General features: G+C 42.1%; 1 protein-coding gene across 1 annotated transcript in view; it reads left to right on the forward strand.

Annotated features, from left to right (window-relative positions):
• Nucleotides 1-22,316, forward strand: part of PARD3B (par-3 family cell polarity regulator beta) — an 838,084-nt gene that overhangs the window by 309,502 nt on the left and 506,266 nt on the right. The window lies entirely within an intron of this gene.

Consider the following 22,316-nt stretch of genomic DNA (forward strand, 5'->3'; position numbering starts at 1 on the left):
GAAAGAGGGGTGTACCACTTAATATCACCTATCACACCACAAACATAATAGGTGTTTAGTGCACATTCATTGAATTAAATAAAAGTCTTATTCTTCTGTTTCCATCTAAACACTTAGGTTTTCATAAATGCAGACAGCTTCTCACTGGCCTTAGGAAAAACTACCGTTCTTATAAATTCATTAATACAAAACAAGACCAAGAGTTTATATTTTCAGATAAAAATAAGTTTCTTTTCAGATACGATGCCATTTACAGTTATAACATTTTAGGGCATTGAGCATTTATGAAGGATTCTGGGGGCACCCATGAACACTTATTACAGTCGGGGATCTTTTCTCTATGGGAAATTATTTTTCAAATTCCTGTCTGTGTGTTGGCAAAGTCAGAAGCGTCATATTGACGCGAGGTGGCATTTTCCTCCACATGTGAGAACCCCAGGGCTGTGGGGGTGGGGTACTGCATTTAGGGATTCTGTTGTTGAGTTGTCCTCAAGGTTAGTCTTTCAGAACACTTCTGTCCTTGAGCTCTCAATTCGAAATTAGAGATGGGCAAAGTCAAGCAAACAAGGCAAAGGTTAATATGGGCAGGCTAATAGGAAACAGATGGGGCTTGTCAGCCTGAAGTGAGGTCCCGCCAGAGCCTGCCCTTCGGAGACCAAGACGGCTTGAACTGGAAATTTGACCAGGACGGGACTCCCTAAGCAACCTTGCCTCAGGACCCCTCCGCCGAGAGGGAGACAGAGTTCAGAGAAAGGTGATGGGTGAGAAAAGGGCCGAGAAAGCACAGTTACCTATGGGTTACCTCAAAACTGTGCAGATTTCTAATGTAGCAAATAAAGCAAATGTGAATGATTTCATGAGCCCATGTAGACATGTCTACAGTTGGGAAGGTGTCCTGAAAAAGTCGATGTCAGTCGTTCCACAGAAATGCATCCACACTGGCTGAATCCCAGTTTTAAAATAATTCTGAGGATGAGGGAACCAATTATGAGTAGCTGGAATGTAAGATAAAATAATTATTTAGACTTTGTTACAAAACAATGCAATTTATTTTATTGTTTTTAATACAGCCTTTCATAAAATTTTTTAAAAATATATTTTTATTGATTTCAGAGAAGAAGGGAAAGAAAGAGAGAGAGAGAGAGCGAGAGAGAGAGAGAGAGAGAGAGAGAGAGAGAGAGAGAGAGAGAGAGAGAGAGAGAGAGAGAGAGAGAGAGAGAGAGAGAGAGAGATAGAAACATCAATGATGAGAGAATCATTGATCAGCTGCCTTCTACATGCTCCCTACTGGATTTTCAGCCCACAAACCAGGAACATGCCCTTGACCAGAATCGAACCTGGGACCCTTTAGTCCTCAGGCCGACACTCTATCCATTGAGCCAAACTGGCTGGGGCAAATTTATTTTAAATGGTAAGCAAATTATATATTGGAGAGTTTCCTGATTCTGGGATACACTGGGGCCACAGAGTATTGTGGCTCACATTTTGGGGCCAACTTTTCAGCAGCTTCTTAGACTGCCTCTAGAAGTGGTAACTATGGAAGGCTGGCTACAAAGGGGAATCAGAGTACGTGGGATTGCTAGGTGGCAAGCAGGGGGGGGCAATATTTATTGAACGCCTGTTATGTTGTAAGCATTTTGCTGGACACATGATAGATTTACTTGCCCAGTCTTTTCAGTGACCCTGTGCCTTTTTCTCTTTTGATTCTTACTTTAAATATGATGAAACCAACACTCAAGGAAGTGAAAGAACCTGACCTATTCATGCATCAAGTAAATGGTACAAACACAGGGAATCTGGGTCCTTTTGATTCCCTAGCACTTGGAATGTTTTTTCCCCTACACTTTGTATGGTTCAGGTGCATTGCTAGGGAAACACATTCTTTATATTGATCAAATGCCTGTTGCGTTTACTACAGAAAATAAAATAAAAAAGAAAATCCAAAATAGCAGAAGTTACCTGTTTTCAATAAATTCAATCCATAATTTGCTGTGTTTAGCAATTACCTGCTTCTTTCATTGTTTAGATTTAACAACATAAATAGATAATAAACGTAAATATAATGATTCTATTTCATTACATTAACTATATTTTAAATCGTATATTACGGTGTCACAAAAAGTGGATATGTATTATAAATTCTGTCTAATATTACCTGCACATATGTGCACAGAGCCTTCAATATGTCATTCTAGCACTTTATTAAATTACCAGTCCACATTTAAACAGATATTTATGACTAAATTCTAACAGAAATTAGAATTGGAGAGACAACATTGATTTAGAAAATGCCTTCATTCAAAATTTTCTACAAATGGTCTTTAGAAATGTATTTTAAATTTCATTCTAATGAGACCAACTTCGAGTAAATCTTAATGGGCCAGAACAAAATAGATTCGGGATTGATTTTTTTCCATAAAATATGCAAAGCCCTATTTTTAGATAGATTTTTTCCTCTGCAATAGCTCCTTTTCTTTAACAATGAACTTATCTAAAATGTTTATTTTTTTCAGATTTTACTTAGATTATAATAGAATTAATACCTTAGAATCGCCAAGATGGATGCAAAATACAGAGAATTTTAGATTCTAGACCAGATAAACTTTAAGCCAGTGTTTTGCCTGTAGCTGTTCTCAAGAATTATATGCACGTTTTACTACATTTAAAGTTGTTTTGCAGCTGAATTCATCAGAATATTATAATTTGTTAAGCAGGATAGCCATGCACAATTGTTACAAGCCAGTTCACTGTTGGGCTCCACCCCCTTACTTCATGTGTCCACTAGGACATCTGTGCCAGGCGTCCCTCTACAGCTTTCTCTTTTGCTTGCTTCTTGTTAGTCACGAAGATGCATACTGTGCCAGGCCCTATGCTGGTTTCAACAGCTATTTATTTAGATTGTGTGAACTGGAGCTGAACTTGAACCCAATTAATAGCAACTGAACTTGAACAAACTGATATGAAATCATTACAGGCTCGGTTCCCTGGTCCATTATCCCTGAAGAGATCATCCGACAGCACTCCAGGTGCCTTTTCTATGCCAAAACTTGGTGCAGTGCCCAATCAGAAAGTGCCGGGGGGATTAGAATTCGGTTGCATCGGAGTTAGCTCATTACCGCATCTGTGATCGCGTTCACGGAGAGGAGAGGTGCTGATCCCACTGGGCGGGGCGGCGGAGAAGGCTTTGTTTTCGACACCATCTGGCACATGGTTGGCACTCATTAACACAGCACAATGTTGATTAAAATAATCATTGTCCAGGGCAGCAATGCTGCTTGGACAGGTCCCACCTTTGGCCTCCACGCCAAGGAAATGGAAGAAAGGAAAAGAGGAGGAGTTGCCTCTGGTAACTGTGGTCCCTGGGTTTGCATCATTGTTGGTGCCTATACTTTTCCAAATCATCTACTTTATATACATTTTCATATTTATTTATTGTTAGCAGCAGCAGTGTTGTTTGTTTGTTTGTTTTTTGTTTGGCTTTTGGGGGGAGGGTGGGATGCCCTATGCTACACTGTAGCCACAAACATTTTGCTAAAGGACATTCTATGCAGTGACAGTTCTTTCGCAACTTGAATTACATTTAATTGAGGGTTTTAGGTTTCTCCTTGAAAGAATGAATGAATGGATTCAACCATTCAGGTGTTGAGTAAGATTGCACTGTCCTTCCTTAAGAAAACGAATGTGGATTGACATCAGCACACCCAGGACGTGGCCTGGCAGCATCTGCGTTGCTTTGTTCCCAGGAGTCTCCTTGGAAGGCTGCACTGTGCGTGGGGTCAGGCACACAGGCTTTCCAAGGCAGTGCTTGGGTTTGAACCCCACTTTGACCAAATGCTAGATGTCTGGCCTGGGGGAAACCACTTAACTGTCCCTTGGTGTCAGTTGTCTTAGCTCTGCAGTGCGGGAAAGTCATCCTCAAGCTTTAGAATTGCTGTGAAGATTAAGAAGCACACAAAACACTTAGAACTGTGCCTGATGCCTGGGTTGCTCTTGATGAGGTTAACTATGACCATGCATGCATCGCCATCACTTTCTGCAGGAGTTCATGCTTCCTTAAAAACGTACGTCATATCTATTTACCCCTCCCCCCGCCCCCCATGATAGGACCTACCAACCATGGTAATGGAGGTGGTGATTAAGTAGGCATTTGTGCAGATATGTTGATCAACTCTTTCTTATAAGACAATATGATTTAATCCCTTGTCATGGTGGAGCAAGGTGAAAAACCATTGGACATGGTTCATTTCCCTATAGGTGTGTGACGCATTCATACCGTGATAGGTAATGAAGCATAGCGTTTGTTTCTAGAGCAGATTATGCATATATCACTCTGCAGAAGTTCAGTGCTATAGGCAGGCGTTATCACTAATGATCATGCGATTTTCTCCGGTTGTGGATCCACGAACAGCTTGTCCTCTGGCAACCTAATGATTTGTGTCCTGTGATGCTGCGTGTAACCAGGGTTTTTCATTCTGTTATCCGTTTGGTCTGTCGAAAAACCTTCAAGAAACTGGCTTTCTGCAGCAGCGTTTAAATACCATCCATTCCACCCAGAGAAGATGACAGGCATGTTAGATGCAAGGGGAAGATGAAATGCATTCAGTTTAACTAGCGGCACTAACGGGGCTGCATCGCGCTTTGTATTGTTGCTGTTTATCGTCTCCCCAGCAGTGGAATATTGAGCTTCCCAGGCTGTGATTCTAGTATTAATGCCGAGTTTGAGTCGGGCAAGAGTGTGTTCAGTCTGTGACACTTAGATAGCAAAGGCAAACTGCTCAGGGCCCTGCGTCAGGAGTTCCTGTGCGCCAGCGATTGCATGCTGGTGGCTCATGATCAGGGGGATTCGCAGCGTCCGTTAGATGGGCTTGTGTGGCTGCGTGTTCCTTTCGGGCTGCTCTCGCTGCCAAAATTGTCAGTATTTCTCCCCCAGACCTATCCATATGACACATGCACAGTGTCCCTCAGTTGTGCTAAATAGCTAACCGCTAACATCACGGATAACTCTCATTATCTTGGAGTTGTTTCCCACCACTCCCCTGAAGAATGGCTTAGAATAAATAACTGCTTTATTGTGTGTGTTTTCTTAATTGAGACTCTGTGACTGTTGACTGAATTCGTGCCACGATGCTTTCTCGGTGGTCTGGTGTCCAGATTTCTGCTTGGTTCAACTGTGCACACACATGAGAATCAGCAGCGAGATGTCGTGTTTTCGGTGTTTCTGTATCCATGGACCAGATATGTGAAAAGTCAAAAGCCTCTTTGGGTTTGACTCTGAGGCCCAAAGGTGACCCTACTCCACATCCCTTACCGGTCACCCCCCACCCTGACTCCTCCCCACCCACCCTGACTCCCCATGACATACATATACTTGGTATCTGACCTTCTAAATCGAATCAGGACCTGTGCTGCTGAGTTGTCATAAAATTCCTGTCTACCCTCGTTCAGACCCTCCCATATCCCTGCATGACCGCTCAACCTACACCGGTCCCGATTCTTTCACCAATTGAACATTTATTCAGCGCCTGCAGTATGCCAGAGCCTGGCATACAGCAGGAAGAGAGAAACAAGATTTCTGCTCACAGGAAGCTTTCATTCTGGCTGAGTCAGGAATTACACACATACACAGATGCCCGGAATTTCTGACAGTAACATTGCAATGAAGAACGATAAACAGGTTAAAGGAACAGAGACTGTGAGAGGAGAGGGGAGGGCAGAAGACCATTCAGAGCAGAGGGCTCAGTCGGTACAAAGGTGCATGGCATTCTGGAGGCTTTGGGGAAGATCCTGAGCCATAAAGGAGGCCGGTTGGCTGGGATGTAGTGAGCACAGGGGCAGGGAGTCAGGTGAGAGGGAAGCGACAAGGCCTGAACACATAGTCTTGCAGGTCTTGGTAAAAAGTTGATTTTCTTCTACTGGAAATGGTCAGAAATGAGGATTTAAAACAGGAAAGTTCTAAAATTTGATTCCAGAGTCTCTGTTCCGCCCCTTTGATTTAAGCTTGATCTCCAGTGCAGGAGTTCTAGCCCCTGTCTCAGCTCCTGCCTTGTTTTTGGCATTTAGTTTTTGAAATGTTTACAAATATGCGCACACTTGGTTCTCATTATTTTGCTCTGTCTACCATATGGACCAGCTTTTTTGTTGTATCAGAGCCTTCCTCCACTCTCCATCATTCCCCAGCACCACCTCTCACAGCCCCCCTCCTGGAACCCCAGCAGAGGGGAGCCCTCCACACAGGGGTCTCCTGCCTGGTCCCTGCCACTTCCTCCCTCATCCTGTAAGTCTTTTTCTCCTGTGGGGGTGGGGGGAGGGTGGGGGGGTGGAGAGCTCTTCTAGGGTAGTCCCTTTAACTTATTCATTTAAGATTCCCCAACGTCTACCTTGGTGCCTTGAACAAAGTAGGAGGTGGTTGGTGGGTGGGTGGGTGAGTGGATGAATGAATATGAATACTTACGGATATGTCAAATCTCCTGTGAGGCCCTCCCCAACAGTTACCATTGCAGTTCTCCCTCTTGGGTATCTTTAGCGACATTGTCATGCATTATTGTGTCAGTCTCTTGAGAGCTCTTGAGGGGTCAAGGACCTTGTCATATTGATCTTTGTTTCCCCAGGATTTAGCCTGGTTTCTAGCAAGGAGCACGTTCCCAGTAAATGCTTGAGAAAAATAATGTTAAACAGGACATAAAGCTCCAAAAACAGAAGGGCTCTGGAGGTAGATCAGCAGACTCCCTCCTGGGCTACATGTGTTTCCTTGAAGAGCGTGTCATCCCCAGACACTTCCCAAGCCGGTCGGGGTTGCAAGGTGCTCTTCAGCATCCTCCCGTAAGGCAAATTTAGACCTGTTTTTCCCCAAAACACTTTTGACCATGACTCAAAGCAAGAGAATGCATTTTACATTGCAACCCAGAACACACATATGTAACTAGCTATTCTATAAAACAAAGCATATCTTTACCATGTGTAGCACAGTTTGATATTTCCTACACCATTCCCAGTATAGAATGCCTATCATGACCCCTTAAATCAGTGGTTCTCAACCTTCTGGCCCTTTAAATACAGTTCCTCATGTTGTGACCCAACCATACGATTATTTTCATTGCTACTTCATAACTGTAATGTTGGTACTGTTATGAATCGTAATGTAAATATCTGATATGCAGGATGGTCTTAGGCGACCCCTGTGAAAGGGCCATTCGACCGCCAAAGGGGTCGCGACCCACAGGTTGAGAACCGCTGCCTTAAATGGATTTCAAGACTTGGGAATGCGTGCCAACCCACGGAATGAGAAAATTCTGTTTTCAAGGATCCAGAGATTCTCCTGAGGTGCCTTCAGAGAAAGCAGAGTGAACTCTACCTGGTACCCGGGATGCCTGGGCACACCCTATTATTGGTTGAATATTTGCACAAAAGTAGCAGTGACCCTGCGGCAACCAAAAACACAACCCTTCATTGACAAAACCTTAGGTTGCGTACTGGGACACCTTTGGAAGTTAGGATCAAACTGTTCAAATGCTGAGAAGTTGTTGGCAGTAGGTCTCCTCCTCGTCACTCAGCCCCCGACGCTTACATACAACACTGCGAATGTTTTATGTAAATGTGTTGCTTCTAACATGAAGTCTTGGGCCCACATAGATACAGGGAACTTAACATTTCCTCTGCCAATATGTTTATATAAATATTGCCGTCGTTAAGCATGCTCAAATAGCAGAACTATTTCAGTCCTTTTATCTCTTTAAGACTAATTTAAATCTGAGCATTAAAAGACTGCTTGATACCATATGTTTGTTTTAGATAGGAAACAAAATCCATTCTAAACATAAGGGTTCATGAAATCTGTATTTTAAACATCAGGGCTTATGAAATTAGTCTCTAGGAGTGGAAGCCATGGTAGACGCTCTGTGGCCATGGATTCCTCCCATCTTCCTGTGTCTGACCCTTCCTAATGCAATGCTGCTGCTCCTCCCCCTTTGCTACAAGGTGTGCTCATAAGCTTTGCTGACAATCCAATGTTTGCTTGGTAGCCAGTCTTATTGTGGCATTTAAGTCTAGTCTGACCGTCTAAGAGCTATGGACAAGGAGTATCAAAAGGCTTTTGTGAAAATATTGGCTAGACTTCAAGAACACAACCGAAGAGTGACACAGGCTAGAAAGATAACCATCACACATCCCAGGAAGCTTCACGTACATGACAGAAACAGATGAAATGATTTAGCAATGTCACTGCACATCTGAGCATTCACCTTGTTTCATTTTGAGGCCCAAATACTTCATCTGTAGAGGCAGCTTTGTGTGTGTTTTCCAATCTAGATAGATAGGGAGTAGGAGATGACCTAGACAAGCTTGTACAAAGACAGCCCTGATAGCATCTGAACTTTCATTTTCACTTTAGAAGGGCAGTGCCTCCTTATTCTGTGTCAATCTTTCTTTTACAAACAGCTCTGTGTATTGGTTTGCTGGCCCTGAGAAGACCTGGAGATGAGATTATGGCCCTTCACCTGAAATTAAAGGAACCATTTGACAAGTTCAAATACTGGCTGATTTAGATACTGACCTCTTATCAGCACCTGCAATTTAATGAGTTTCATAGGTGGTAGGTCTATATTGTTAAATTGTGTTCCGTTTCTTGGGGTAGGTTGTACTTTAATTTACTATTCTGTCACTTCTTATCAATTCTGTCTACTCATACTATTCAGTTATAATAAATACCAACCTAGTATAATGCAGCACTTATGATTATAATGGGCTTGTGACATAGTTAGATAAAACAGGTATCACTTCCAAGTTAACATACATCTCTTATCTATATATATAAAAGCCTAAGCAACCATTACAACCAGTTGACCGAATGACCCGTCAGTACTATGATGCACACTGACCACCAGGGGGCAGACACTCAACCTAGGGGCTGCCCTCTTGTGGTCAGTGTGCTCCCACAGCCAACCTCCTGCGGCTGACCAACCTCCTGCGATCCCTTCCCTCAGCCGGCCAGCCTTGATTGGCCCTGATAGGGACTGGGCAACATGGGCCCCATCTGTCCTGATCGCCGGCCAGGCGAAGGGACCACATCCATGCACGAATTTGTGCACCAGGCTTCTAGTTCTGGTATAATTTGGTTTATTTCTAGAATCTGTCGGAAAACAGTGATATAAACTTACTTGTTCTATCTCTTAAAATAGTCATGGATTTCCAATTGTTTAATTTTATTTAAGTTGATTAAAACCCAGTTATTCCTGTGACTCTCAAAAATCCATTTGTAGAAATTATTTTAACTTTAAACCCACACTTGGCATTGTTAGGGGCAAAAATAGAATATTAGGACTAGCTAGAGTTATAAGAAATATTAATCATGCTCTGTTAACTTTAATTGCCTTGTTCTGATTTAAAAAAGGACATTCTAATCTGGCTGAGAGTTGTATGCCTAGGGACCTGGGAGTCAACCTTGGACTTGGGAGTCAACCTTGGAATGTATGTGGTCCATTCTTATTCAATAACTGCCTATTATCATGGAAAAATTAACAATCTTATTGCCCAAACAGTGGAGTCCTGCCCCAGCCTGCATTGCCTACTTTCCATGTCTATATTTCCTACTTCCTCATGTAATCTTTGTCGTACCCAATACAAGCAGCAGGCTTATGGCAGAACAGATTTTTGTGGGTGACCTGCTGCTTTCCCATATTGCCGGCATTATTGAAATAAATGCTCATGTATGATTAAATCCTGTCTGTGCTTAATTGACTCAAGTAGTGACAGGCAGCCTGGACACCCTGGTTGTCCAGTTACAGCATGAGCAGGCCCTCTCTGTCCAATGCCTTTTCCTTTGAAAGTTAGAGCGTGAATGCTGTTAGCAAGAGCAGCTTGTCTCCGGAGGAATCATAGGGACGCAATCCAGCATTGTACCTGCGGCCTTTGGACGTTGATGCACATTGGATCTGCTGCCAGGAGTTACACGGAAAAGTCAATAATGATCTGTGGATCATGGCCTCGCTCTGCCCCTGGGAATTAGTCTGTCCGTGTAATGTGCTCCAGCTTGTGTAATGGACATATTTAGTAGCGAGAGAGCAGCCATCTGAAACACCTGGGTGGTCTTTCAGGAAACTTTCAGGTGGATTAGATTTCAGTTATCTAATGTGAGGTCACAATGGCTTGGACATCTGGGGCCAGTCTCCCATCACGGCTTAAATATGACCCCTGCCTACCAGACACATGAGATAAAAGGTGCCTGAGGTCAGTGCTGATCCCTGGGCTCCAGGAGTAGCCATGGGTCAACAAATGAGGTCTCAAGCCACAGTTGCAAATGTTGGAAAAGTCTCCATGCAGGGCCGCACCAGACATTCGGATTTCCCCCTACTGGTTTATTAGACATGTTCCCTGCCTGTGAAAAATCAGTGTTTGAGTTTTCTGGATTGAGCTTCACTTGATTGACTCTTGTTTAGAATTTTAACTGCTGTTAAGTGTTTCATTACTGCTTCCACATCAGAACTGAGGGCCTGAGAGGCACATAGAAGACAATATTTGCGGCACACGAGCACTGGCATCAAACCATCTTTTGAGTGTTCCTAAGGGATAGCAGTGGCTGCACAGGGCACCCCTTCTTCAGTCTACCAGGGACCTTCCACAGTCCAATAAAATGTAGCTGATAAATCATATCGTCTTATGCCAGGATGCCTTCAATGGCTGTGCCCATGTTTCTCATCTATCATGAGGGACTCGGTGATTTGAATGCAGTGCTTTGATGTTGTCAGTAATTGTTTGCAACTGTGGTGAGTGGCCTGAAGGCCTTGCTGGCTTCTCTCTTTCTCATCTTGCAAAGAGCTAGTGAAATCGATCCTCTCAGAGGCTATTCTCAGTTCAGTGGTGGCAGTGCCCAAAATCTGGGGTAAAATAAACGTTCCGTAAATCCTTGGTACAGACCAAACCACTGCCCTAATGAACCATCCCATATGAGCCCCATTCTGAATGAAACAATCCTCCCAAGTCCAAACCCCCTTCACTGGACACATATTAGGATCCATCTTATGGATTTTAGGAGGGGATAACTAAAGAAGCTATTGGGCTATCTTCACTTATTTTGTTAGTCAACATTGTTCACATATTCTTAGGTACAAATGTCTTTCCAAAATGTATTTTAACCAGTTCCTTAAAACTTGAAAAAAAGGCTATATACTAGTAGTGCCCTTCACCCCTCCCCGCCACACACACACCTTGGACATGTCATTGCTATTTTAATTAGATTATGTGAATGCTCTCTCAGTGTCAGACCTTCTAGTAATGTTCTAACCAGATTTCCTTAGTTCCTCAATCAGTTTCTCCTCTTACCACTTGGTTTATGCCTACTTTCTGGCTGAGCAAGTCTTCTCAGTATCCATGAATGGATGTCCATCTCTACCCTCTAAAACAGGGATGAGGAGCGTCCAGCCTGTGGGAAGTATAAGGCCCCAGAAACCATTTGGTCTGTCCCTTCCAAGCCATTAGGGGTGAGTTAATTAAATGTTTGACCGAATACAGCAGGTTAGTTTTTAAGTTGATAATTTTGTGTGGCTCGGGAAAGATGTTATAAATATCCAAACAGACATTGGCAGAGGAAAGGGTCCCGATTCCTGCTCTAAAATCAAGTGCCTAATGCCTACTATAAATACCTTAGTCATCATTTTATACTTATTTGTCCATTGCTATATCTTCTGAATTTCAAAATTCTGTTTAAAAGATCTTTTTGGCTCTAGCCAGTTTGACACCGACCCTCAGACTGCAGGGTCCCGGACTTGATTCCAGTCAAAGTCATGTACCTCAGTTGCAGGCTCAATGCTCGCCCATGGTCAGGGCATATGCGGGAGGCAACCAATCGATGTCTCTCTCACATTGATGTTTCTCTCTCTCTCCCTCTCTCTCTCTGTCTCTCCCCCTCCCATCCACTCTCTCTAATAATCAATGGGAAAATATCCTCCTGTGAGAATTAAATATATATATCCTTTTAAGGTTCTTTTCAAGTAAACTCAACTTTTCTTCTTCTAATTATTCCATGAGTTGCCATAAATCTTATGACTATAGATTAACCTTGTAAATATCTAGATTGTAAGACTGTAAACTAGAAAACTGAAAGATCAGCTGATCGGCAATAGATTCCTTCATAAACCACCATAATTGACAAGATCGTAGTCAATATTTCAGAGCCCCTACTGGAGTTATTTAACACTGATGTTGATGTCACTTTTATGCTCATTTATCATTAAGTCAAAAGGGTGATAACATATGCTGCATTGGTGTGAATAGTGTTTGTTTTAAAATAAATGTTGGTGCTGAGGAAAAATGTGTTAGGTTTGAAGAAAAAACAAACCTGACAGTAGCAATGTATTTACAGATTGGGGGGCATAGACACCTTTAAGGAGGGAAAAAAGTCCTTGTCTGGGCCACTTCGGGTTCCAAAGATTTCTGAATTTAGAGGTTAATCTTTGTTCCTCTAGCCCTCTTCAGCTCTGTTCAGCCTGCAGCTGTTAAGTAACCGATCTGCTGGGATCCTACGTGGTTCACTAAAATGAGTTGCTTGCTATCACAGTGCTTACAATGTAATGTTACCCCACGGTCCTCCTCCCCATCACTCTCTCTCTTGTTCCTGTTTAAGAACTTCCTTTATCCCTATGTTAAACTCCCATGTTTAGTGCATACCTGTTTCTTATCTGTCTCCCAGCTGTCGATACACTCTACAAGATTAGGACCTTTGTGTATTGTATGCTGAGGTATCCAGAGTGTCTAGAACAGTGGTTCTCAATCTTCTGGCCCTTTAAATACAGGTCCTCATGTTGTGACCCAACCATAAAATTATTTTCGTTGCTACTTCATAACTGTAATGTTGCTACTGTTATGAATCATAATATAAATATCTGATATGCAGAATGGTCTTAGGCAACCCCTGTGGAAGGGTCGTTCGACTGCCAAAGGGGTCGCGACCCACAGGTTGAGAACCGCTGATCTAGAAGAATGCCTGGTATAATTTAGGCATCCAGCAAACATTGTTAAATGAGTAAATTAAGGGGATACAAGAAAAATACAACTACACACATGAGACGAATGAGGATGTGACATAGGCTAAAAAGGTATCAAAGCAGGTCCACACTTTGTGGGACTCACAATGTATGAAATGTAGAATTGCTTTTTAAGAAAAGGAACATACATTTTAAATTTAAAAATACATAAGTATATATAAATCAATACTTATTTAGAATCATTAAAAAATCACAATAATTTAGAAATTTAATAGAGCTAATATTCTAGGGGCATTAGAAATATTAAAAATAATATTTCATTGATGATATATTAATTGATTACATATTAATTTATACTTGAAAATAACTCTTTTATACTTTTTTCCCTGCCATTTTTGACTGCATGTTAATAACCACTTCCTATGTGATATCAATTTTTGTACATTGGTAAATGGATACTTTGATTTCTGCTCCAGCCTGGTTAACAACTGTTTCTGTTGTTTAACATTGTGATATGTAAACAGGGGACTTCCAATTGCAGGCTGTTAACCTATGGAACTGCTGCAGGTTGTGTCTTACTAGCACAGGGTTCTATTTCATGCCGCATTTTCAAGTGTATTCTAGATAGGAGACTTTCTGTTGACAAGGGATTGGCCAGAACTGAATTATCTGAGTATTGAAATTCATACACTATTATGCATCGGGTGAGTAAAATGATTTTCTTTAGACCAGCTTCTGGTTTTGTACATTTCAAATCTTGTTCATCTTCCAGGACCCACACCCTTCAGCCAGGGGCAAAAAGAGCACAGTCATTCGATTATGTCACGTGGCCCTGCGTCTTTGTATCATGAAGCTGGGTGAACCAGCACATTGGGAACTAGGTATATATCTGCATTCCCCACCAGGGTGACTGGCGTTAACTGTGAACCTCACAAACACAGGCCACTATATTCAAACGAGCTATATCCCCAACTCAATGCCCCCTTAACTGGATCCCATAAATGCTTTGGGCCATCCTAGGTTCATCTGACAGGAGGGAGAGTGTGATGGAGGGGATGTCAGAGCTGAGGTATTATTAAGCTACTTGACTGTTGTAAAGTTTACAGAAGCACAGAATCATGGGATCTTTTTGCCAGGCTCCTCCTGGGATTTTGCGAGCGGCCCTGGCAGACAAGGGTCCCTGAAGTTCTGCTTCGTTAGCTGCACAGCAAATCTGCTTCTGGGTGTCCCAAAGAAGTGAGGTTGTTTATGACTTAAGGAATGGGCGGGATTACAGCAGATTGTAGCATCAGAACATCCGTGAGAGGGTTGGACTGGTATGCACTGAGGTCAGAGTCTGTGGGCGCTTGGAGGCAATGGCAGGTGGTCCTGATCGACATGGACCACGTGACCATCGGAGCAGTATAAGCCACCATCAGAGAGGTAGGTGGGGGGAAAGCAGTGAGATCCTTGAAAACCAGAACAAGAAAAGGGAGCTTGCCCTGCCCATGTCTCGTTCCTTCCCTTCCCCTCCACGGTGCAGGAGCCTGTACTTGGCATTATTGATTCGGGCATCTTTATCAGTGCCTGCTAAGGTTTTGTTCCCTTTTCAGAGTGTGTGCCCTTTAAAGTCCAGGGCCTTTGGTTGTTGTGGTTTGTTTGTGTGTGTTTTTTGTTTTGTTTTGTTTTATATATAAATCATTTGAATTTTACTCTGACCTAAAACGACCACTGCTGAATTTCTTCAATGTCACTGGAACACATACAGCGAGTTTTGCCCCTTTGTTGCTTGTCAGTGTTCTTAATGTAACATTTGGGACATAGTTCATGTCTACCATGTGGCATAAACTGTCTGTAAATAGATGAGTAAACTGATAGGGTAAAGTATTTTCAACAACATGAACAATTCTAGGTGTGTACAATAGAATTGGATAAAGTGTGAAAGCTCCAATAGAAGGAAAAGCAGGCACCCCAGGAATGCGGCAACGCTGCTCCATGGCAAGTTGAAGGCATCGCCGTCTTCCGAGAAAAGTACAGTCCCTGATCAAAGTCAGCTAAAAACCCCATCACTTGTTTTTATAGCAGTAGTGCTCCAATTCACAAATAGTAAAATATATTTTATCTTGTATGGGCTCATTCATATCTAGTGTGTTGCTGGTGACAATTCTGTGAATTATCCGCCTTTGCCTGTTGTGAACAGGCATGGTTTTTGCAATCCCAAATGAAAGAAAAAATGATACTGTTCATCAACTTGAACTTCTTTGCTCCTTTTATGGCAATACTGGGAGTCATTTTCCTAATGGGGTGATATTTAAGACTGAAGTATTTGGACAGCTACAGTTCTGCTGAAGTGGGACTTGGTTTCTCTTGTGCGGTTTCTGCATGGTGGTGTCTGAGAGCCTGTGCAGCTGCTATGCTCATCAAGGCAGGGCTCAACCCAGCCAGGCACCCCCACAGTGAAAGCTGTCTCCCCTCGGTACTTCGCCATGAATTGTGTCGCTACTGATGCCATTACCGAGTTTTTTAAATGGGTCTCCAGATTTCAATGCAGTGGAGTCGGTTAGGCATCATTGGAAAAGCCCTCTCTGCTACCCATAAAATCCACCTACAAAATAAAACCTGGTTTTCTCCAAAAACAAGTGAGGTGCCCTTTCACGCATCTTTTCTTTTCTCTTTCTTTTCTTTTCTTTTCTTTTCTTTTCTTTTCTTTTCTTTTCTTTTCTTTTCTTTTCTTTTCTTTTCTTTTCTTTCCTTCCCTTTCCCTTTCTTTCCTTTTTTTTTTCTTTTCTTTTTTATTGTGATATTGACAGGACGGATAGGAAGAGAATGCTTTCAAGTGACTTAACCCGCCTGTGAGGGAGGCCGTGCACTCAGGTAGAGGTGCTGGTGCCTTGACGGGCAGGTCGCGCATCCTGCCAGATATGCCCATGTAGCTATGGATTCATGTTTGCTTTTGGCTGCTCAGTTTCCACCAGCCTTTCCTTTTCTATGTACCTTCCACTCAAATCTTTCTCAACTCTTTAGATGACAAGGATTGCTACTGCTTTAAAGAGATCTCCTTCCCCTTCCACACACCTACCCACACTGAGATTGCAGCCCCACAATTGAAGTGCCAAGTAAATAAAACTGGAGTAGAATCGAGTCCAAAAGACTTAAAAACTTAATATCTCTGGAACCCATTTCCTTACTGGCTAGCTAATCAGGGAGCTGTCTCCTTGTAGATCCAAAAGGGGAGTGTGGTGTAGCTCATCCGACCTGCTTACTTAGCTGATGCGGAGAGGTTTGGGCCTGGGTAGGGCAGCTTCCTGGACACTCCTCCCTGCCAGAGACGCCTGTGGAAGGCACCATGCCTCTGGAAGACATGTCTACATTTTAATGTCCTATTCATTCAATCAATGTCAGATTCATTCCATTGGTATCTGAGTACAAGACAAAAGCATTCTTGTAGGTGCTGACTAGTTACACAGCCTATTAAGGACATGTGCTCTATGAAACCAAGGTGCAGCTTCCATATACTATTAATATTATTAATATGCCATGAATATTGATTATCTGGTAACTCGTGTTTTCCTATTTATCTCATTTTAAGTTTATAACACTTTTAGTCAACTGCAATTTATTTTCATCATCAAAGTTAAATAGTTACCAAGTTAGGTGTATTTCAACCGCATTTCCACGTACAGACTTACCTTGTCATAAGCAGCAGTGTTGGTAGGATTGGAAAGAGAGTGTGTTTTCTTTCTTCAAATCAGTGTTTTGTGATTTGATAATGGAGTAACACAGAAGTAATCCCTTAGAGCAAAAGACAGTTGAAACTGAAAAGACCAGGATTTTCCCCTTTTTGTAGAGAGACAGTTTCTCCTATTGCATCCAGTTTTTCTCATCGTTCCTCCCCACCTTTCCCCTAAGTTGCCCTCTGTGGCTTTGGTAACCCCTCCTCATCCTAAATGCCTGTTTCTGCTGCAGATTCTGGGAGAATATAGATCCTAGTTTTCTGTGTTTTGCATGTGATGCTGTCGATAGACCTGTTCTGATCCTTCCTCGTTTCTTTTCCTTGGTTTACCTCATGTTTGTCTCCACTCACTTACCCTGGATGCCAACATGATTTTCAGTATGAGCTTCATACTCATCTTCATGAATGGCCATTGGAGACTCTGGAGCTGATTTCTTGTGTATATCGAGATATCTTAGATTAAAAGCAAATTGTCCTAACCCTCAGTGGGCTAAAGCCAAGTCCGTTGTTTCTTCTGAAACAAATCGTAATACTTGCTAAACACTTTCCTATTGCTCACTCTTCCCCAAGCAAGAGATACAAGAATGGTTTTAGGTTTTGGCTTATGCCCCTTCTCATTTCCTTTGTATGTGTAGTCATTGCTGATTTCTCCTACATTCTCTTCTAGTTCATTATTGCATCTCTGCCTGTGCCTTCCGGGTCCCCATTGCTTTCCTCCCAGTGCTTTTCCAGGCTTGCTTTGCTTGAGGCCTCTTACTTCTTACAGATGCCTTGTCAGCACCATTAACTGGGACCCTCCTAGAGCCTCCAGGTATCAGTCACCCTAGACTCAATGAAATAGCCCCGATATTGATGTTATGCTGGCCTTCCAATGTTGCTCAGGAAAATAATTTTCTACCTTTAAATAAATCTCTGCTCTTACGCACCATACAACTCAGAACATGTGCCTTTGTGATGTTTGATAGGAGGCTCATGTGTAGAGCCGTTGTTTGTTTTCTCTGCAGCATCACAGGGATGATTCTTCTGGACCTTGGCAGTCTGTGTGACTGCCTGTCTTTCTGAGACATCTTTCCAAACGCCCAATACAGGATTTCATGTATAACACATCGCCTGCCATTTCAGCCAACTCCATCGCAAGCATCCTCTAAATGTAGAATAATCATTGAGGTGTGTGTGTGTGTGTGTGTGTGTGAGAGAGAGAGAGAGAGAGAGAGAGAGAGAGAGAGAGAGACTTTATAGCGAAGAGACAGAAACTTGTTTTATATAGATAACTTACATTTGTGTCGGCCTTTCTATCTTGTGTGATTCACTGATGTACCAATTTGAACCTTTTAACTAGTTGCTGTCTCTTTCAAATTTCTTTTCCTCAAAATGGATTAGGTGATCTTCCTATGGGGTCCCTTAATTTCATTTGTAGGGGACATTGGACCAGTAACTGTACCCCCTTTGATTCTAATCTTACTACCATTCAAATGGTGACGGCTTCAGAACTAGAAAATGTGCCGTCATTCCTAGACACCTGGGAACTGAGGCCAATGCTAGCGGCCCTAGGCCTGGGAGACCCTGGTGGATGTAGCCATCTTCTTAAAGGGAAGAACATGAGAGTGTGAGTAAATTTCTCCTTAGGGTAACCAAAGTCCAGAATACACATGAGCACTGCTCCAGAAAGAACGGAACTTCTGTGATGAGGGAAGACCCTATTTGTAGGGGCAAAGTCGCCAGCCTTACACTCCTAATCAGGAACTCCTGTGTTTGGAGGGACACAGCTTCTCTTTGGCTTTCATTAACTTTCTGTGCGTCTGGATAAATAAAACGGGACTGGATCCAGTCTATAGTGTGTGTGTTCATTGGTTCAGGTTCAATAAACCATACACCAACTCCCAGAACACTGCACTTGCTAAATGTACTAAATGTTCTCTGTCCTCACATCTCCTTTTCGTTGTTGTTAACCCTCACCGAGGATATTTTTTCCATTGATTTTTAGAGAGAGTAGAAGGGAAGGTGAAAAGAGAGAGAGAAACACTGATGTGAGAAAGACACATCAATTAGTTGCCTTTCACACGCACCTTGACTGGGGCTGAGGATCAAACCTGCAACCCAGGCACGTGCCCTTGACTGGGAACCAAACCTCCCGAGACCCTTGGGTGCGCAGGGTGGACACTGTAACCACTGAGCACACTGGCCAGGGCCCTGCATCTCTTTCTGTAAAAGATAACCTAGAGTAAGCACCATGACTCCTCATCTTATTATCTCCCTCTCTTAGTGGAGTTCCTATATGAAGCCTCAAAAGTTAACTGTGTGGAAGAATATAATGCAGTTGTCTGTATAGGACTTCGTGCTTTAAAGTGCATAACATTTCTTACTTTACGTGGGTTTTACAGCCACTGGCTTTTAAACTATGAATGTGAGCAAAACTGTTATTCTCTTGAGCTGAAGTGATGAGTTTTGCCTCTAAAATCTAAGAGTCTTTTCTCAATTAACTGAAAAATACCAATGAACAGTCTATTTTCTTTTTCCATGTTTGAAGTATCTTCCCACACCATCATTTTTTTTCTTAAAAGCTTTGATTTCTATAATAAGGCTATACCTGGTAAAGCAAAGAATTCTGTTCTATTTTAATTTCCGTATTATTCCATGAAAATTACCTTGACTTCCAGGTTCAGCTTTTTGAACAGATAACACTGTTTACAACAATAGCAGGTACCATTCCTCCTTTTTATTGGGAAAGGAGGATTTCCTGCGTGAAAATTACATACTAGGCCGTGTATATCCACCTCCCATGAAATCTGTGGTGTTTGGTTATTACCAGGTTTTAAATGAGATTGTGTCACTGAGCAGCTCATTGTCAAAGAGCCACCAGAGGTGAAGCTCAGTCTATTTGACCCCCAAACCCGCGGTCCTCTCCACTGAACAGCACGTGCTAGTTCTTAGTGCTGGTTTCTAATCTTACTGATGGGTTATAAGCTCCTTCATTGCAGGGGTTAAGTAATTTCCTCCTCCTCCCCCAGGAGGTCCCATAAAACCAGATTAGTGGTTTTCTTCTTAATTTAGTTAGTCTTGCTTGTGAGGTGTGCCATTTTCTCTATTACACATGCCCAAGGACTGGCCCAAATCATCGTCAGCACTTCAAATTACACGCCTCTGTTCTGTATTTTCTTTGTCTTTAAGTCAGGAACTTAGTCTGGTCCTGACAACCACCTTCAAATGGGGCTTGGGCCATTTAAAAAATAAGTTTTAAGCAGCCTGAGCAAGGGCTGTTTAAAACTCCCTGCGATAGCAGCTCGTATTTAAAGATGCTCATTGTTAATTCTAATATGAAATGATTTGTATGTGTTATTAACACGTGAAAACAGCAAACGAAAAGATGAGAAGGCAACTCAATAGGAGACATTGATGTGTGGAATGCAGAAAAAGTAGAGAAGAAAATAACTTATTCCTGATGAGTTGCATGTTTAAGAAAGACCTAACCATCTCACACTCATTTATGTCCCGAATGGTTGGGACCCTGACATTGAGCTTGGCTGTCTTCCTCGGGGAGATACACTATAGTACTATTACGTACTGATGGAATACAGAGGCCGGACTACATGTTGTTATAAAATTGTCTTCAATGATAACACTTTGTTATTAAACCAGCCAGTATTGACAAATAGTGAGGAGTCTTAGTCGGGTCCTTAAAATTAAAGGAAAGCTATCTGGCATGGCTTCTTTAAGAAAAGTATACTTCTCACCCAAGAAAAATAACAGGTCTATTTTCATGGGCACACAGACACTCTCACACATGCACACATATTATGTACATATTCATATACTAGAGGCCCAGTGCACAAAATTCGTGCATGGGCAGGTTCCCTAGGCCTGGCCGGCGATCAGGGCCGATCTGTGGGGTGACCAGCGGGGCGATCAGGGGAGTCCTGCTGGCACCCACCTTGGCTGGCCTGGCGTCGCCCACTCGCTGGCTTGCCCTCCACCGCCAGTGCTGGTTGCCTCCCTCTGTGGGGTGATTAGCGGGGTTATTGGGGGCAAAGGGGAGGCCCGCTGGCACCTGCCTTAGGCTTGCCTGGGGCCTGCAGTCAGGGGTCAGCTCCTGCATTGAGCGTCTGCCCCCTGGTGGTCAGTGCATGTCATAGTGACTGGTCGTTCCGCTGGTCGTTCTGTTCTTTGCTCAATTTGCATATTAGGCTTTTATTGTATAGGATATGTATATGACCCAGCTGAAAACACAACATAACTAAAATTGTCATTCCCTCACATTTTTGTTTCTTTTCCTCTAAAACAATTTCTTTTTTGACCTCAGTATATCATAGTGGTTTTACCAGCTTTTTGTCTGTTTGTTATATTTTATTTATTTGTTTTTCTCCAATTTGATGTGCAGTGTACCGGTCTGTTTTAAATGCTTGAAAACAAGCATTTGCCTCATCTTCTTCTTCGTTTTAAAGATAGCGGGTTACTTCTGAGGGTATCATGTTTAGACTGACTTGTTCACTTCAAGTTCATGGTAATCCAGGGCTTCACCTGAGAAGCAGTCGTCAGTTTACCCGAAGGAGGGAACATACAGTGGTACAGGACTGGGACTCTGAGGTCTTCAGAGTTGATGGTACTTTGTGTTACTTCTACTTTTCTTGTTTTTAACTGTTTCATTCGAGAACACAGGTGCTATTGCTATGATGCTTGAGAAAAATTTTAGCTGGAGATAGAGAAGGTGAGGAATAATGTAGTCAACTGTCTACTAATTAGAAATGACTAATCGAATGTGAACTGGGACTTGATAATACCTTTTGATATGGTGTTTCATCCTAAGTAGCATGATAATTTCTTACTATAAAATAAGTTATTTTATTATAAAGCAACTTTTTTTCTAAACAAGGATGAAAGTATTGGCCAATCTAGGTTTCATACACAGAATAAGAATGTTGGAAGACATTGAAAAATCCAATTTATAAATAGTTCCAAATAGATTTATTTATTATTACTGTGCCATAAAAAATGAAGTATGGAAAATTTTTGTTTTAAACTGCAATAGCTTGAAAGAGTTGGGGAATTAGTTTCAGAATATTGATTAAAAGGGAATTGCGTTTCTACTGTTTTCCACTTTTTCCCCCCAAAAGTACACAAATAAAAAGTTAATTTTTATATGAAAGCGATTTTAAAACCACAAATGGATTTTTTTTGAGAGTTTCCTCTATCGTGGTCAATTTTGTATGAAACAAATTATTTTAGGCCTAATTGCAGGCAGAATAGTTAGGCTGCTAGCTCTGCTAAGGTTGAATTTCATTTGAACTTTCTAATAGTATGATCTCTCTTTTCAGAATTTAATAACTGACTCAAATATTTAATAGTGGGAGCTTTCATTAAATTAAAAAGAAATCAGGATATATTTTTAGAAGATGTAACTTATTTTCCTTATCAGTTTCATCTACTTTAGGAGAAAAGAAGAGAATGGAACCGATCTCGTTGTGTACTTAAATAGACATTAATGCTGTAACCCCAGAAAATAATTTATTTCTATATATGTCATCATTCAGAAGATTTGGGAAGCCCAGTATGGCAGCAAGAACTATACTTCTAGCTCTACTGAATAGCAAATTGCACTGACTGTGTGAAACCCTCTACTGGGCTACTGGATAATC

Source organism: Myotis davidii, unplaced genomic scaffold, assembly GCF_000327345.1.
Source record: "Myotis davidii unplaced genomic scaffold, ASM32734v1 scaffold394, whole genome shotgun sequence".
Classification (NCBI taxonomy): domain Eukaryota; kingdom Metazoa; phylum Chordata; class Mammalia; order Chiroptera; family Vespertilionidae; genus Myotis; species Myotis davidii.